This window comes from Dermacentor albipictus, chromosome 1 (assembly GCF_038994185.2).
Source record: "Dermacentor albipictus isolate Rhodes 1998 colony chromosome 1, USDA_Dalb.pri_finalv2, whole genome shotgun sequence".
In the NCBI taxonomy this organism is placed as follows: domain Eukaryota; kingdom Metazoa; phylum Arthropoda; class Arachnida; order Ixodida; family Ixodidae; genus Dermacentor; species Dermacentor albipictus.
Window position 1 is genome coordinate 459,774,331 of NC_091821.1, and position 18,548 is coordinate 459,792,878.

At 41.8% G+C, this 18,548-nt stretch overlaps 1 long non-coding RNA gene across 1 annotated transcript; it reads right to left on the reverse strand.

Annotated features, from left to right (window-relative positions):
* Positions 1–276: 276 nt before the first annotated feature.
* Positions 277–6,380, reverse strand: LOC135902812 (uncharacterized). The gene is made up of 3 exons (XR_011514122.1): positions 6,232–6,380; positions 4,256–4,417; positions 277–448 (listed from the first exon to the last, which is right to left on the reverse strand). It is a non-coding gene; the product is annotated as an uncharacterized lncRNA (long non-coding RNA).
* Positions 6,381–18,548: the final 12,168 nt, after the last annotated feature.

Consider the following 18,548-nt stretch of genomic DNA (forward strand, 5'->3'; position numbering starts at 1 on the left):
CGTGCGAGAGTCGACCGAATTTCATTGGTGTGTTATTTGCTGGGATCAGCCGTGCCACCATCTGCGTTCGGAATGTGCATACGTGACCCACTGTTTTCAGCGGTCTTGAGCAGAAATGCAATTTGGTCAACGCTCGCACTTCCAGGGTACTTTTGTCCACGATAGTACATCTCCTTTATTGCAAATGTCATGAAGGCAGCTCATAGTCAAAGCAGCAGGTCACCATTGAGAAAATTGTCCTGCCAACACACTGACATGGCTGCAGAGATAAAACACTTTGCACTTTGTGATATGAATGCACTGCATAGCATATATACAAAAAGGTGCAACATTTCAGTCCTCAAGTTCTTAGATCACAGAAGCAACTTTATTTTCTTCAATCACTCGTCTTGCACTTCTTCCTGGTGAAAGTTGTTCTTGACTCCAAACACTTGCAAGGATAAACTTGCTGCTGTTAGGAGAAACAAATAGTATTCGTGAATATCCATCCTAAAGAAAGCGGCAAAAAAGTTTAATCACAGAACACGACAAAGCAGTAACTTCTGTGTTAGAAAAACATGTAAGTAGATCAACATTGTTGGCACAAGGGATGTTGCTGTAGCCAACATTTCGACATAGGTGCTTGTCATGAGGGTAGCAAATGTTTTCCTTGGCTGTGTTGTGGGATTGTGCATATCTCACTGGCCCCTAGCCTCATTGGGGGAAAAGTAACTGGTGCATATAATAAGTCAAGAGAAGCCAAAGTGTTAAAATAAAGGAAGGAAGGGTGTGCTTAGCAGTGGTGATTGTGATGGAGCGGGTATGAGCAATGCTGTCAGTACTTGCCAAGAGTAGGGGTGACCAAAACAGAAAACGATGTACACATGTATGCAGTCATTAATCCAGTAGAACCAATCTTCCAAGAAGACAAAATAGGTATCAAGATAAACAGTTTGCAATTTTGGAAAAGGAAAACGAAGAATTAAGGAAAATAAATTTTGTATCAAGATGCATCTGGTTAAGATCACTGCAAATGGTAAGTGAAGGCACATTATGAATATATATTTTGTTGAAAGCCGATGAAGAAAATACATATTAACCAAATATTAAAAAATAGGGACATTAAAATTAAACTGGATATGATCATAAAACAGTAAAGAACCGCCTGTGGAAAAAAATTGAATGGCTAATATAACCAGGTGCAAGATTGCAAAACGTCGAGTGCTGTTTATATTCATGCTGCTGTTGACGGCTTCAAGTTTCTGTCTTCCTGTGGAACCTTTGTCTTACTTGAACAAGGAAATGGGTCATTTTTTAAACAAGCCAGTTCAAATGGAGTTCAAAGCTTCAGCCATGTTATAATGAAAGAAAATATTATGGTCAGTTCTCCTGCTCTTCTTGAAACTTATTGTGCGCAACAAACAGGGACGAAGAATAGAAGAAACACAATGTTAAGCGCTCGTCCTTGTGTTTCTTCTATTCTTCGTCCCTGTTTGTTGCGCACAATAAGTTTCAAGATGAATTTGTTCCAACTAGGCCGACTCGCAGTCTTGCTTCAGTTCTCCTGGGTGTGCTTTCATTCACCAGTTATTTCCACCGGTGTAAGTTCAAAATTTAATGGTCTAAATGGACCTTAGCTCCTGGCAAACCATTAGCTGGTCTTTTTTTCAACACAGATGCCTGCATATTATATGTGTTGGCAGGAGTGCTAGCGAACTACATTATACTTGTTGCCACAACAAAAGTGAAACTTGGTAACAGTGATTGAAAAAAAAACAGCATTCCACAATACTGATCCAAGTCATCTGGAAAAGTTGCTTAAGTTAACGTACACCCCCTACTCCACCAGACACAATTATTCACCACACTGACTCTCATGGTGTCAACCATGCTATTACAACACTAGGCATCAAGTGAGGAGAATTAGGGGATAAGAGGGCACAATGCTTTTTGTTAGAACATCAAATGTGCTTTACATAAATGCTACATTCCAACTAACAAAGGAGCAACCGGTTTGTGAGATTGTGACCAATGCATACGAAAGCTAACGACATTCTGTGCAGCAGAATGTTGACGATGAGGTGTTATGCGCACAAGTGTACTCTTTCACACAAAATGGCATCCTGCACTCAAACCTTGTGCCAATATTAGAGTTTGAAAAACGCCGTAGTGGAAAGCAAGGAGTGCTAAATTTGTTGAAAATTACTAAAAATTATTCGATTATTCATTATCCTTACTGTTTGTTAAAGATTCACAGATTGTTCCCTATGGGTGCTGTAAACAGGCACCCTGCTTTTACAGTGGTAGCAACAATGATCTGTGGCACAGACAAGAATAAATGCTCATGAAGTTTATGCAAGAGTATATCCTACAAATTACACCCCATTTCACATTCCAATGTGGTAGAAGAGGAAGACGAAAAAAACTACTTTCTGGTGGAGGATGCATACCCCAGAATAGAAGAAACAAGTGTACCCTAACCATTGCTGCTGCCGATGCCTGTGCACTAGCAGTTACATATAATATGGCAGTTACAATGGTTTTTCCACAAGCACTGCAAGCTGCGGCCAGTTTACCAGTACACAGCTGTAATAAATTTAGGGCAAGCTAAAGCTCTTTAATGGATTTATCTCATATGACAGAATTGGAATGCAATATTCTGCAAATAAGTGAAGCGCGATGTGCCATCCCGTACAATGAAACACCTATGAAGAATCTGAATCACCACCTGCACTCTTAGGCAAAGTTACACCCTTTGGAGTGCCCCTTCTGCCACACAACAATAATCGTTATTTGCCTTGATGCGTTTCCTTTCTTGAAGACGCCACGCCCGCTACTTTGTTGTCGAGAATGCTATCATGCTGATAACGCGCATGCCGTTCGTTACTGGAAAGCACAGGGCTCGCAGCGCTAAAGAAAGAAAATGCATAAAGGCAGATGACAATTATCGTTGTGTGGAAGAAGGGGCACTTCAAAGGGTGTAACTCTGCCTAAGAGTGTGAGCCGTGACGAGGGAAAAGAGTGTGTTCTGTGTAAAGTAGTGCACCTGTATAACCTAAAGCTTTGGAGAATGCACTTAGTATGAGCTGGGAAGGTTCCTAATTTTAATTGCACACAGTGAAAACCTCCATGCAGTTTTGCAAAGTGCAAACCCCCTACCTTATTGTTGTTCAAACGTAATGACACGTAGGGCCATAACATGTACATTATGGGTTTCGTTCCCAAACAATCAAAGTGAATAGCACCACCCTAAGTGTTCTGTGCCTTCTTGTTAGTGTCGAATGCTGCGATCGGCAGAGAAACGGATTTCTGGAGCAATATAAAGTATTAGGTACTGTGATCTCAGTTCTTTCACTGCTGTTTAAGCATTATCGGGTCCTAAAGTAAAGAAACGAGGAATAAATACATGCATATTTTACGCTACAACCCTCATAAGTATTTAGTAGCCTGGATTATAAAGGATTCCAGATTTACAATGCAGGACAGATTTTATTCCACTGAAAGAATGGCATCATGCCAATGATTCTGCATTGGGTGCTATATTTATTTGTATTTAGTTCAGTTGGAATGTGTGTGTATTGTCAGCGATATCGCTTGACATGTTTTATATTGACTGTTTTCTAAATTTAGGCAAATTCGTATTCGCAAATAACCTTGTATGACACCAAGAACTTGCTTAGCAGGAGTATTTCTAACATTTGCAAGATATGAGGCTCTTGAATGCATATCTCAGCCTGGGGTACACGCCGCCCCCTAATCTCATCAGCAAGTTTCTGGAACTCATCTACGAGGTTTCTTATGATGAATGTAAAGTTGCTTGAATGGGGGAAATAGGGAATTTATAACAGGTGAATTATGCAGCATAAGAATGATGTCAGCAAGAAGCAAGCATCAAGAACTATAAAATGAAGACTATAAAATGCAAGAATTATTTGGGATGATTTAAAATTCTGGCATTGGAACGAAATGTCTTTCAATCTATATAAAAACTTTGATTATTCACTCTACTACCACTGCCTTCATTAGAAACATTCATAATCATTATCCTATCTATGCCACATCATCATAGCTAATATTCAAGCCTTCATAAGCTGCTTTTTTTACTGCTAATTCTCTGTGGGAAAGAGGTGTCCGTATGAAGACCATATCATATACTTATTACCCATTTTCTGATAAATGATAAGGGAAAAACTTCACACCAAAAATGCATTGAGCTTGAGCAAGTTCTGTGTTTGATGCTGTTGATTCTTTTTTCCCTTTGCCATCATTGACCTACCTGGTTAGCTTAGTAGACAGAAAAGCTGCAGGAGAAAGGTGGGGGTGCCAAACCAGACTTGTGCCCCAGGGGACCTTTTCACGGTCACTGGAGGAACTGCCTGTGGCCTCGGCATCTTCCTTGAGGGCCACGGCCATGTCTAAGAAACCTTGTCTCCACAGGCTGCACAAAGAAAGATAATTTGCTGAGCTAAGTCTTTTTCTTAAAAGAACCCATTTATGTTGTATTCGTGGCTTTGCACCACAAAACTGACACATGACTGGCCACTCAAGACACTTTATGTGTATTCGCAGGCTTATTCCTTGGAAAAACACTTTTATGTAGCACACAATGAGTAACAGTAACAAAAAAGTGTATCAGGAGGCTTTCATATTGCTCTACAACTTTTCATTGACACATTTCATTTAATTATTTGGGATATTTAATAACTAATTAAGAATTATGTAACTACGCAGAATGCACAATATAATCAGAGTATCTCCAGGCGATGGCAAACATTACCTTCATTTTGTCTAGTTACATGGCATTTACATATTTCTAAATCTTGGTGCATGATAGTTAAGACACCCTGTAGATCAAAAAACAATATTAAAATTTTCATAATCATCTCTTGCGTGTTATTGGTGGCTATGGCTGCTTCAAGTTATTCTTTCAGTATGGTACAAGCAGTTTTGAAGTGTAATAGTTTTGCATCGAGGGCATGTAATCTAGGCAATCAAGCAAAAGGTCAAGTTGTGTTCACTATTCAGATGTTTAACTAAGAAGCTGCAGGAAAAGGAAACAAGACACAACACCTAATAAACAATGCAAAATTTGAAAATTTAAACTGAACAAGAAACCAGTTTTTGAAAACACAGAAAAAAAGCCAGCAGCTTACATCGAATACACCCTTGCTATGTACTCCAAGTGAAGTTGTTACCGCAATGCTTGGGCACCATATGAACGTAACAATCAACAACTTCGAGCAGAATATTAACACCACTAAATGAACTGGCCTTTGAAGATTCTTGATCTGAAATCCTCAACGACTTGTTCTGGCGTTTAATCTGTCAAGCTCAATCTGTATTCGCAAAAGCTGGCTCTCGGCCATAATTTCTCTAAACGCAACATCAGCTTAAATCTCAAGATAGGGTTGACCTGTAAATAAAGTGGATAATGCATGGCAAACATCATGAACTCTCTTACATGTTAACCAGAGGGTTCACTCATGCAGCCATGAAATTGTGATGCAGACACGATATATTGAAGCTGGTTTTGTGAAGTGTTTCATGCTTCCAAGGCTTCTTCAGTTGCGAAAGCTGCCTCCGTTAGCTAAATAAGCGATGAGAATAAAAAAAGAACTTCAACATGCTCACAATATGTTGGCCATTTGCAAGTAAACAGCAGCCTTTTTGGGCACCCAGGTTGCCTGGTGCAAATCTACTATGCCACAGTACTTGCGTTAGCCAGTACCAGCCACTTTAAAATGCAATGTGTTCAGAACCCTTTCCCTCTGTTTGTCTGCTTTGGAAACAGTTTAACATGTGTTCAGTAGGCGTCGAGAAAGGGGACAGAAAACATTGTGCACCACTGATTTCTAACATGTTTCGCTGGATGCAGCACACCGCACCAGATGCAGGTGAAGCCAGTGGAAATGCGATGTCATGCAGTCGCTTGTCCTGGAAGCAGGGCATATGGTGGACTAACTAGTGCGTGCGATCAGATAATATTGCTGCCGAAAAACTTTTCTTTGTGGTTTTTCACATTTTAGGAGGTATCTACATGTCTGCTAAGCACTTTTATGACAATCTGAACCCGTATACGATAGTGTTCTCTTACATCAAGTTTTTTCTGATTTACGAGTGTTTCCATTGCACGCCACTTATGTTAGCGACACTGTAGACACTACAATGGAAAAATTCTGGACACCTCGAAACACTGCTTGGGTAGTTTATGGCACATCAGGCAGGCATGTTAGGGGAAGAAATGCTACACACCCGTGCAACAAAGTGCTGCCGCAAAGTTGTCAAGCGCCAACTTCCGGGACAAGGCCGGCTTCAGTCGAGGGCGCTCGATGTGCTGTTCATTCCCTGTAGTAGAGATCAGTGGCGTGGACCCTTTTATACTGGCTGTCTTTTCTGGTCGGAACCTTGGCAACAGCTTCCACCACACTTTTTTTGAACCTGCAACATGTGCAGAGAAAGTCACATCACTGTGCGTTGATTGTATAGCTTTATTGTGCTACACATTCTATCAAATCATCAAAAAATACAGTTCACACATTTTTACTTCTGTATATAGACAGTCTAGTTGCTATACACGCGAAACATTACCATTCCTCTGACAGAATGCAACAATAGAAGCGTACACTGTAAAGCTACACTAAAATTTAAATTGATGTGACACCGTATGAGCATACAGTATGCTTACTGTATGCTTTAGCCCTGTGTCAAGTAAAAGATAATTGTCAATCATTTATGGTGTATTTCTACTTATTCTGGGTCATCAAACTGTACAATCAATGTTCCAAGTTTACACAATGTTGGCTTTTGATTGCCTATGTGATCCGTTTCCTACTTATGCATGCAGTAATCCCACTGTATTAAGGAAAAAGAGAATAGGAAATGCCGTGATAATCTTCTACATTTGATGAGGGCAGGAGCAATGACCAATAGCATGTGGTTGAAGCTACATAAATACTTAGTTTTCGCACAGCTTAATTATTCAGCAAGTAATAAAGAGCTATCCTGTGTACCTCTGCATGACCAAAAAAATCTGACTACTTGACACTGCACTACGGCTGCCGCTTGGTACTGTTCGGCAGTTCAGCTTTGGTTTTCTGATATACAGAACTGTTTAGGTACCAGTAGTTTACTTTGCGATAAAATGGAGCTTGGAGCACTCGTCATTTGCACATAAATAATGCGACAGCAAATATAACACAAGGACAGGAATATGGGTCTCTTGGAAAAAGTACATACACATTATGATTATAATGTGATGTGATGCCACAATGAAACAGAAAGCAACGCATAGAAGTGGACGGCGCTTCCATGCCACCAAGGTTATTGGACAGACAGTACTTCAGAAGTGCCCGCAACACAATGTGTTGGCGGGCTAGTTGGTGTGAATCCATAAATACTTTGTTAAGCGCAAAACAATGGACACAAGAAAGACGACCAGCACAAGGCGCTACACTCAACTGACATCACTTTATTGCGTCGCTCCTTTATAAATAGTAGAATCTAGAAGAACATCCGCAGTGAGCACCATGTGCAGAGACCACCAACAACCAATCACAAGAGCGTACTCATGCGACGGGATCCAAAAAACCATATTGAGCACTGCACAAGGTTAAAGAAGGCACACTAATGCACTGTGACCCCAATGACTGTATGAAGAAAGCTTCCGATAACTCTCAGGCGGTGGTATCACAGCACTTTTTCAAAATCGTAGTATCACGAAACATGGCTTTGCACTTCCATATTTTACAATGTTGAGCCAAATGGGAACCTGTGCCTGTTGGTATGGATCGCTTAGGTTCGCAATGTTTCGTGATGCTACGATTTTGAAAAAAGAGCCGTGATACCACCTCCAGAGAGTTATCGGAAGTTTTCTTCATACAGTAATTGGGGTCACAGTGCATTAGTGTGCTTTCTTTAACCTTGTAAAGTGCTCAATATGTTTTTTTTTGGATTCTGTCGCATGATACCCTGTCAGGAGGCATTGTCAATACCCTGTCAGGAGGCATTGTTGCCTCCTTTTGTCGCGCCTCGTGGACATTCTGTACTATCTGTATGTCCGAATAAACTGAATTGAATTGAATTGAATTGAGTGTGCTTTTTTGATCAGATGTTGGTGGTTCCTGCACATGGTGTTCACAGCAAATGTTCTTCTAGATTCTGCTGTCTACAAAGGAGGGACGCAATAAAGTGATGTCAGTTGAGAGTAGCGCCTTGTTCTGTCGTCTTTCTTGTGTCCGTTGTTTTGTGCTAAAAAAGCAATTATGTATTCCTTGTGTGTGTTTGAAGACAGCTCCACACGCAGTAGCGTATCCAGTATTGCTGCCCAGTGGTTTAGCTCGCCGCAGTTTGAAGTGCCACAAAACATAAGGAGAGAAACCTGCATTATAGTCTTGTTGCAAACAAAAATATAACGTGAAGTGCATTCTGAGGCCAGAAACTATAAAAAAAAATTTCATGATGCACCGCTGTGCAAGGTTTTATAGCAAAGTCAAATACATTTAGTGTAAATATGACACTATGATGGTGCACAATGGTGGTAATCTGTAATAATATAAAAGGTGCCTTAATGTTACAACAAAAGCTGACATTACTTAATAATAGCCCTGTAAAATTTAGCATGCAGGGGCACCGCTTGGTTAAACAATAGTGATGTATTGTCTATGTACACAAGTATTACCCACGCATTTCTGCCATTGTCTAAATGGCATAAATGAATGGGTAATACTTGTATACATAGATATTACCTCTCTATTGTTTAACCAAGTGGGTAAACTATGTCGGCCTGACACAAGACTAGAATTAAACCATAAATTATATATAGTCACCCTAACAGTAACACCTCATTTGAACTTCACAGTAAGTAGACGCCTGTTGATGGCAGCCTCCCCCAATGCTAAACTGTGCTGCATGCTCTACAGAGAAATTATAGTGGTATCACTCAACTCTGAAGCAATTCAGGACTGCAGCACTGTAGAAGACATCTACAAATGTCCCATTTCATGTATAACAGCCTGAATTGCTTGCACATCTTACCAAGTGCAAATTAAAATTTCTTTTTGTTTAGCATTTTTGCCTGCTAGACCACAATCCAATGTCATCAATATATTAACATATTACCTCAAAGCACCTAATTTGGCTTATAGATTAACGCCTTTGCATACTGCCACAGCTGCACTCTGTCATGTGCGTTGCAATCATAAAGGAGTGCTGGTCCACCAGCAATCCAATGTCACTAACAGTGATCACCTACACAGCTAAGTAAACGGTCATGATTCAGGTGGCAAATAGCTATGAGAAAAAAAAATCCACTCACCTTGAGAGCTATAATACTGCAATAACTTGAGAGAGATGGACCCATTGCAGGCAGCAGACCTCTTCTCAGCTCCAGCACAATAGCAACTTGCCTTTCAGTAAAAGAAAAGGATTGATTAGTAATGATAAGTTACCTTGTTTTTGCTGAGTATCAATACAATCTGACTTTCATGCATATCCACTCTCCGCTTTAGTAATAAAACTGAATTATTCGTCAAATAAAAGAGTCTATGATGATACCATTCGCTTCTCTTGTATGTCCAAATTTTTTCGCACTGATACCCCGTTTACTGCTTGCTTAGTGGCACGAATGCCTTGACTGCCCAGACATCATTCGAAGGAACACGTCTTGCTGCACCGCAAACGGTGCAGCAAGACGTTTTTTTCTGGTCACAATTAAAACGTGCACCCAAGCAAGAAAGTAACGATCACAGGTAGTGAGCGACTGCTATTGCCTCGAACGCTTATTTCCGTATTTTAACAGAAGTTCTTGTATCGGATACAGTATGCTCTCAAGCCAATACAAGCGTCAATACAAGAGCTCAACTGAACGCAGTTTTATTCTACGCTTTTAACGCGAGTGAACAAAAGGTTAGAAGTACCTCACGGAAATTGCGATAGAGCCAAACGCGCTACGACTGGAATCGATCTGAAAAGATAGGTTGATCCCTTTCCCCATTCATGCGTGATTTTTGCCCTAAGACGTTGCATAGTGGTCTTTTGAAACAATATTTCTGTTCGCGACACCGGCTTACCGCACATCATTTTAACACCTACGTTATGCAAACCAAATAAGATTAAAATGGGCTTACCTCATGAGCAAGTTACGAGCACGCGTAGACTGTTGAACACCCGTTGAGAGCAAGCAGGCTATCCGTGTCCAAGCGCATACGTGCACCCAAACACAGGACAACTTCTTCGATGCCGCAGCGAGCAGAGTTTTGTACACGAAGTGAAAGACATCCAGCGCAAATATCTCCGCGCGATCACGGCAAATAACGAGCGCACAAGCGTACACAACACAGCAACAAATTCGGAACTTTGCCAATTCGAACGTGCCGAGACCCAAGCAGCGTAACCATCCATCGTTTCTGTTCTTCGCTCCCGATGCGTCAATCTCTCTTCCTTGGGGTCTTGCTCCACCCTTGAGTACAAATCAAGAGATATTTACGGCGAATTAACTACATTTACAACACGACTCGAAAAATGCCGGCTGAGTACACATGTGCATCTCCGTCTGCCACTCCTAACCGACGCGCAGCGCGCGCTGCCCCCTGGTGCCGCACTCTGAGCGCGGAGAACCGAACAGAATCGGTTTCGTTTTCGCATTTGTGCTCTAGTTACTGGAACTGCAATATAATTGCTTGACAGTTAATTGAATTCTAAAAGAGGAGAACGCTTTCTCTCCCACAAGTTAGTGCGTTTTATACAAAGGGAGAGAGAATTCAAAAGGCAGAAAGGCAGGGAGGTCAACCAAATCATTCGCTACTGGCGATAGCAAACCCCTGTGCTACAATGAAGTGCAAAGCAGTGCACTGCGATGCGTCCATAAGCTCGAGTACAGTGATAATTTGGGCGGGTTGGTGCATGTAATGAACGGGTAAATAATGAGTTGTGTCATAACATTACCCATGCATAAAGCACGTGGAACTAATGGTGTTGCATTCTAGGTCAAAAAGAAATAACGCTTGAATCGTTACATCTCGACACTGGGCATTCTTTCTTTCCGAAATATTTTTTTCTTCTTTTTGACAGTATACACAGTACTAGCACGGTAATAGGTCCTTCATCTTCAGTCACCTTCCAGTAGTTTACATACATGTCGGTGCATGTTCGCGTTCTTTATTCTACCGTACAAGAACGAGCGCGCTTACCGGTCTTGTTTCAAGATGAAGCGCCAAATGTTTGCGATTACATCTTACCGCAAGAATTAACACATGAACAGTGAAGATTATGCGTAATCGATTTGTCTCAATGAATGGGCAGTTATTGTCAGAGACGAGATATTTTGTAAATATCATGGGAATGAGTTCAACCAACTACATTGCAGTTCAGCAGTGCCCTTTGACACTTGGGTTAATTGCTTGCCGCAGTCGAAAATTTCCTCCGACCGTTGTACTTTGATCTATAGGCCGCCAGTCCCCTTCGAGACCATTTATTGCCAAATGTAAACGCAGTTACGGTCATTATACCACTCCCTGCGTTTCGGTACTGATTTAGAGTGCGCACAATTTTTGGCGTATAGAGCACCAATGTCATTCCCAGTGCACCAGCACCTGAGTGCCGCAAGCTTGTTTACGTATGCACGTATGTCCCCGGCTCTTCATTCACTTAAACATATATGCTGTGTTATTAACTACGAAGCGCTTAATTTGAGAACATTGCGAGAACACGCATACATTTGCGAATATGATCAGCGTTACTAAGCCCATATGCGCGGCAAACTGCGACCGGAATAGAAGATGCGTATATATATTTATACGATCTGTTATTGCAGCTTTTGGTAGAAGGCTAGCTCTCACATTTTGTACGCAACTTCATAATGCGTACAGTTTGCGTGTTCAATAAAGTATTGTTAGCTGAAACTTTATGAGTACGAGCGCTCATTCAGACAGCTTAAATTTTCTCACAATATACGGATGTCCACATGAGAAAAATACGGAATTCTCTCTCTTTCGTCCAAAACAGTGTATAGCCGTTATATGATTACAGTGAAAATGTCCGTAAAGCTGAATACGGAGAGCACCTTCCGTATATTAACGGCAGATTTTGCCGTATTTTTGAAATATGGCATACTTTCCGTATTTTTATCTGCAGTTCTCCGTATAATGACAGAAATCCTCCGTAAAATTACGGAATTTTTTTACAGTGTAGGTTGACTGAAGCAAGGTAGTGTTGATGCCGTCGTTTGGAGATACTCTGGTTATTTTTTTGTTGCATTGCGCCTCAGTATCTAGTGAATTACACTTACTTAATTAGATAATTAGTCTTAATTATTAATTAACTGGTCAAATATTGAAATCACATTAACATTGTCAATGAAAGAATTCTAGAATAACATTAGAAACTCCCAATATAGCTTCTTGTTGCTCGATACGTCTTGCATAAAAGTGTTTTTCAGACCGTGAAAGAAGCCAGGGTATTTCACCTAGCATAACAGAGATTCACAACAGAAATAAAAGGCTGTTCCATACCTATTCGCCAAGACAAAATGAACGTCTCAAATAGGCGCAAGAAGATCCATACAGTCCATTTAGAAGGTGATAAACGGTTCTATCTCTTTGCCAATGTGCGGCGGATATAACTATGTCAAGAAGTACTGCAATCCTGACTAAAGTAGGTTATAAAATGCTCTCTTATAGGAGGAGTTTGTAAGACCATTACACGCTTCTAAATATATTGATAAAATCATCGTAAAATGCGAATTTTTATAGCCGTTTTCTTTTTCGCTTGTTGCTCTCCCACGCCCACGTCTTTCTTTTCTTACCTTCTTTCCCGCGGCGTTTTGCCGTACGGCAGCCTGCAGGTTTGCGCAATAGACTAAAGCACATACATCAACGATACATCTTTACACTAAAATGGACGTCCACAATACAAGAAAGGTGGTGATATGGGTTTCCTGGCACATCTTGACTGTGAAGCGCACAGCCTACTAAAATTAATCACTAATCCACGTGATGTGGCAGATATTGCATGCTTGCTAAAAGTGCACTAAGCAAGATAATCAGCATGAACAGTTGTTTTTGAAGAAGCACTTTTTAACCATCATTGTAATTTACTGCACAGTATAAAAACAAAGTGCCCAACAATAAATTAATATGCACAAATGGTGCACGATATTCCAAGAAGGTTAAAAGGCATCAGTATATAAGTTAGAACGGATGCATATAAATTCCCTCAAAAACCACATATGTTTCTCGCAGGAATAAGTTAAAATTTTGAATACAAGACTAATATTGCACAGAAGAATTTGAAATCGGGTACTAGCATGTGCAAGGAAAGCCCCATAAACTAAATGTGGACAAAGATCAGGCACATGAAACGGCACCAATAAGAAATTAACACAATAATAAGTTCCACAAAGGAAAATGGACTCCAGCACTATACATCTCATGCAAGACATCACAAGTTGCCTTCAGTTTGGCAGGGAAAACACAAGTGAAAGTGTGTACAGCATTTGAGGAGCAAGTACAAGGAAAAGACTTGGAAGAGAATCGGACAGAACTGGACAGGAGGAAGTGAAGACGACAGGCAGACCTCGTCTCTTGCATAGTCTTGCTAAATTCCCTTATAAAAATCCAACAACCAGCACAGTTTCGCGCACTGCTGAAACAATAGCTGCAAAAATAAAACTGAAGCTTGTTTACAACTAAAATCTGAACAGACTGTACGTTCTACCACAGAAAAGGCAGAACATGATTTAGTCAAACTTCCATCATCACACAATTTAAGAACGAGAATACTTAACAGTTTTCATTGTTTCTAAATGCAACTCTATATAAAAAAAGGAAAACAGACACGCTCGCGCCACCACCAGTCCCGGGAGGTGTCGAGTCTCACAAATGGCTAATACTGTTCACAGCACTCAACACGCGGCAGCTTTTTTAGCTTAGCGGTGCTCGTCCGTCTCATTGGTTTGTGGAAGCACACTTCATTGAAAAAACAGGCGAAAATGCTAGTTTTGTCAGTCACTTGAGGCACGGCACGCAGAAGTTGAAGTTGAGCCCTCTTCAGTCTTTTTTTGCACTTCTGTCTTCCATGAATACAGAAGCCCACTTGAACATAAAAGCGGAAAAGACACCGTCCCGCCTTCGGCGGCTGACAATACACAGAACCAGATTTTGGTGCACTATGGTGGCAGTGGGAAGAGGTTGCAAAGTGCATACGCTTTAACTACTTTAGCCGGCTTGGATTCTTCAAATGTTCTCGATGCGTTTCCTCAGGCCTCATGCCTCTGTCACCCCACTACGTCAGACAGTGTCAGTCGTCCCTTCATTTCAAGTTTCACCTTGACATTTTAGTGCACTTAAGGCATTAAAATTATTGCAGGCTCATGTTGTGGGAAAGCAGGTTGCTGATCTGAATCCTACAGCATGTCTTCTTACTGTAAAAACAGTAGGCATGTAGAAAGCTCATGTGAAATGAAGCAACTTTTAGTGAACGCTTTGGTTTACAGTATGACAGCAAAAAGCACTGCATTATCGCTTGACAACACGAACGACAGTAGTAAACTAGTCTCAGCGAAAACTATTAAAACCTTTCATTTTTATTACCGTGGTGCTAACATTGACAGGTTGCAAGAGAAATTATCTTGTCTGTTTTCCTTGAATACTTACATTATATGTAACTGAATGTGTTGTACCTAGAAATCACCAACCAGCGTAAGTGTCGTCTCTTCCGAAAGTTTTGAAACGGCTTTTCTCTTGATTAGCTTGTGATTGACAGATGGCATCAGCCTCCTCATAATTGGCAAAGTAGCTATCACTTAGCATTCAAAGAAACGAATAGAGGATGTAATTTAGGTAGAGTTTTACCTTCATTAGCTAACTGGAGCACTGCAAAGGCGCAGCTGCAATGACATAGAACTTATTTTACATGTATATTTTTGATTTACTATGGTAAATTGAAATCTCCATTTACTACAGAGATGGCATAGCTATTTCAGAAATGGTGATGGCTTGAGCATATACCTGCAAGACCAGTCCATCCATAAAATATTCATCATTTGGCAATGTCAGTAAATACACTGCATATTTCAAACTGAGTCAATCTCTTGTGATTCCCTAAATATGATAGCAGACGAGTGCAACCTTTAGGAATCGTAACAATATGCAGGATAGGTGTTTAGGCAGTTACAGTGACATTAAAATGTTACACGCCATTAGTTGAGTGTTTCAAATTCTGCCAGTGATAACATTTTCAAGCATTCGTAAAGAAATTGCATCTTGCAAATAAAGTTTGTAGAACTGAACATGATCATTACGATGATTGGTCATTACGGTGTCCATAACTACGAACATTTGTTGAAAATGCTGCTGCTGTTTAGAAATCCAGCTTCAAGGCACATTGGCTCAGCTTCAGATGACCTTGCTAGACTGCATTCGAGCCTTAGAAACCTATACAGCCTCTAGAGATTCCAGTTTATCAAGTCAGTCATCTGCTCATGGCAAAGAAACAGCGCAAGGTAAAAAAAGACTAATATTGTTTTTCATTCCTTCTTGTCAAATCCTATTAAAAGAATCAAAGGTGGCATTAAGATCTATTACACAATAATAATGGCACGCTGTGACCGGACATGTTCTAATATATTGTAGTAGTCGCTTTAGAACAGGAAATATTGGAACAACAAGGTACTAAAACAACCTTTGAGGACGTTTTCATTAATACATTTTAAGCCTATAGACTGATCACGATGTGCTGCTAATATTGTGTTCGTCCGTTTGGGCGGAGCTTACAGCGGAGTGATTCGGATTCTATTAACTATTTGGGCGTAAAAGGTGACAAGCGCATCTAGCATACGAACAGAAAAAACAGAAATAAAAAAAAGTATCTGGTGCTGCCGTCGGGAAGCCTGCGCGTAGCCCCCGCAATGCACAGCACGCGACTGCGTGCGAACGTTGAGAAACGCGTCTCGCGGCAAATGCACGCCGCTGTTGCGTTTCTTTTTAGACACGCTGCGCCATCTAACGGCAATGCCGACAGGCTCCTGCATATTCTCTAAGGCGAGAAGCTTGGCGCGCCAGTGCCTGCGAACGCTAAAAACTGTATCCGCGTCTGCCGCACATCCTCGCACTTATAGAGTGACCCATCCATGTTGGCGAGAGGTTCATTGAAGAGCGGCACTTAGGCTGCGTACAGTCGCGTTTGCGGCTACTATGGTGCTATCTGCCGCAGCGATGCGACAGCACTGGGAAGGTGGCAGCCGCGGCTCGGCCAGCTCAAAGCGTATTCACGCGCGCTGCACGTCGTGTCGACCCCTGTTGGGGTCATTTTGCTTAGTAATTAGCCCTCCCCCTTTTTTCAGATACGTCTTCCGACAGTGCAGTGGCATGCGCTTCATGGGTTACGGAGGTGCGAAAAAGAAGTGGAACCGGCGATACAGCTGTATAAGACTCATATCCACGAAGGCCAGCCCGGGACAAATTGCTAGATGTTTCCTGGCAGGCCTTATGAACTAGAACGGCGAAAGAAATGGATCACAGCTGTCACGGGAGTAAAGCGGATCAGCTTCTGTAATCGTATTTGTGAGAACGGTTTGTTTTGTAAATCCTGCAACACGTTCACGTTTCACAGCTTATGCAAGGCAAGCGGTCATGGCCGGATGAGCTGCTGAACATTTAAAAGAGATTTGTCACGGCTGTGCTGATTTGACGGCTACTTAGTGTGTAGCCTTAGCATTTGGTACGATCAGGATAACACTGGCGTGTGTGATGAGCAATATCTTATGCTGACGAAGCTAATTTTATGCTTGCGAGCGCTATTTAATAGACAATACTCGTTTCGGCTGCTGGCGTGAGAGGCGCAGTATCACATGGCACGATTTTTCTTGCGACTTTACATTTGCAAAATCGCGTTGCAATGTCAAAACGCATATGCAAGCGAGCGAAATAGCAAGCGAAATCAGACCTTGAGAAAAAGCAGTAATGCACCCCGATCATGGTACGTGATAAAAAACAAACGTTCGCATCATATAAATTCACATCTCGTGGTTAATCTCATTTTTCATCTGTAGATGGCGCCGAATGGGTCCCAAACAAATGAACCAGAAAATGCTTTAAGCATTTCGTCAACGGAGAAAAAAGTACAATCGAAAGCTATCCTGACGACAACCCAACGCTTGTTCCAAACGTTTACAAAGAACGGCAACCTGACGAAAGATCAAAAACCTGATAATTAAGGGCTCATTTGTCTTACTTAATTGCCGCGCGAAGCGACTCCGTGTTGCACTAATTAGGCCGGCAAGTAGGTCCCGGTTCTGTGTTCAGCAGTGAGCCATGGCAGACGGCTTACAACTGCTTCAAAACGGCAAGAGTTTTCGTTTGGCGCCATGCCACACGACGACAAAGCACACAGAACGTTAGAGCACCGTGCTGTCACACAGTCACTTTCTATCGAGATCGCGCACTACCAGATCAAATTTCTGCATTTCGATCAAGTGCTTTCACTACTACACGGCACAGCAATTTGAATCGAGTTAGTTTAGATCACGCGGCATGACGGTGATGACGACAGCCTATATATACGATCCTGATCATGAAGCTGGAACTTGATGCGCGGATCGCGACCGACTGAGCGCATATCGAGCAAAATGGCGACCCAAAGTTACTATGCACCTGTACCCGGCCTAGATCGAGTTGTATGGTGATCTAAAGCACATGAGCACCAAATGATAGGCCGGGGCTTACAACGCGCCGGAGCGAAATGAGGCATGCATTGCCAACAGCAAAGCGTCACTTAAAATCGGTCCGCCTAATAGACGCACAACGTTTTCAGGGTGCCAATTTACTGACTTCAATGTTAGTGTGACAGTAGGCTTTGCTCACGTGCAGTATGACTTCGCACAGTTGTGTTCCCTGCTGTGACCGGCACTACGCGTGAACGCCTTGGCCGGACAGTTCCTTCACGTAGAGAACATGTGAAGTAGCTTACAGCTTATCTCCGCTGGTTAACGCAGCAGCTTGAAAGTACTCCCCTATTCCTTTAATATGCCTAAGGCCACAAAAAGCATTTGCGATATCACCGAAGGTCACGCTTGAAACTTAATGCACGCAAAAAAAAATGGTGAATCCCAAATATATGCGGCCTTTGGCGCACGTATATCCGTGTATACGTGCGCCCGTATACGTGTTGTGCTTTGGCGGAAAAAAAATGAGAAGTAGAGCCGCGCGATTGGCTGCGCCAGTAGTGACGTCGTTGCTCTCTGTCGCAGCCGAGCGCGCTCGCAGAAGTTGGTCAAGGCCATAGAGGTAGTATGCCAACTCTATAGGAAATGTTGGCCCGAAAAAGTGGGAAGTGCTAGGGTGCCACCCTGTTGCTACTGGTCATTGTGGCCAGCGCAGTTACTATTGAAATAGCTGAAGACAAGCGCAGGTCACCTTTTGCTTTGCATTCTTAAATCGCCTCTATGAAGGTGATGCGTTATAGTAAGTTTACAGAAAGCTCTTGGTAAGTGTGTGACTTATGTACACCACGACGTACGCATTCCTGCAATAAAGCATGGCACTAATTTCGTTTTCGAATCTTTATTTTTTTGATGC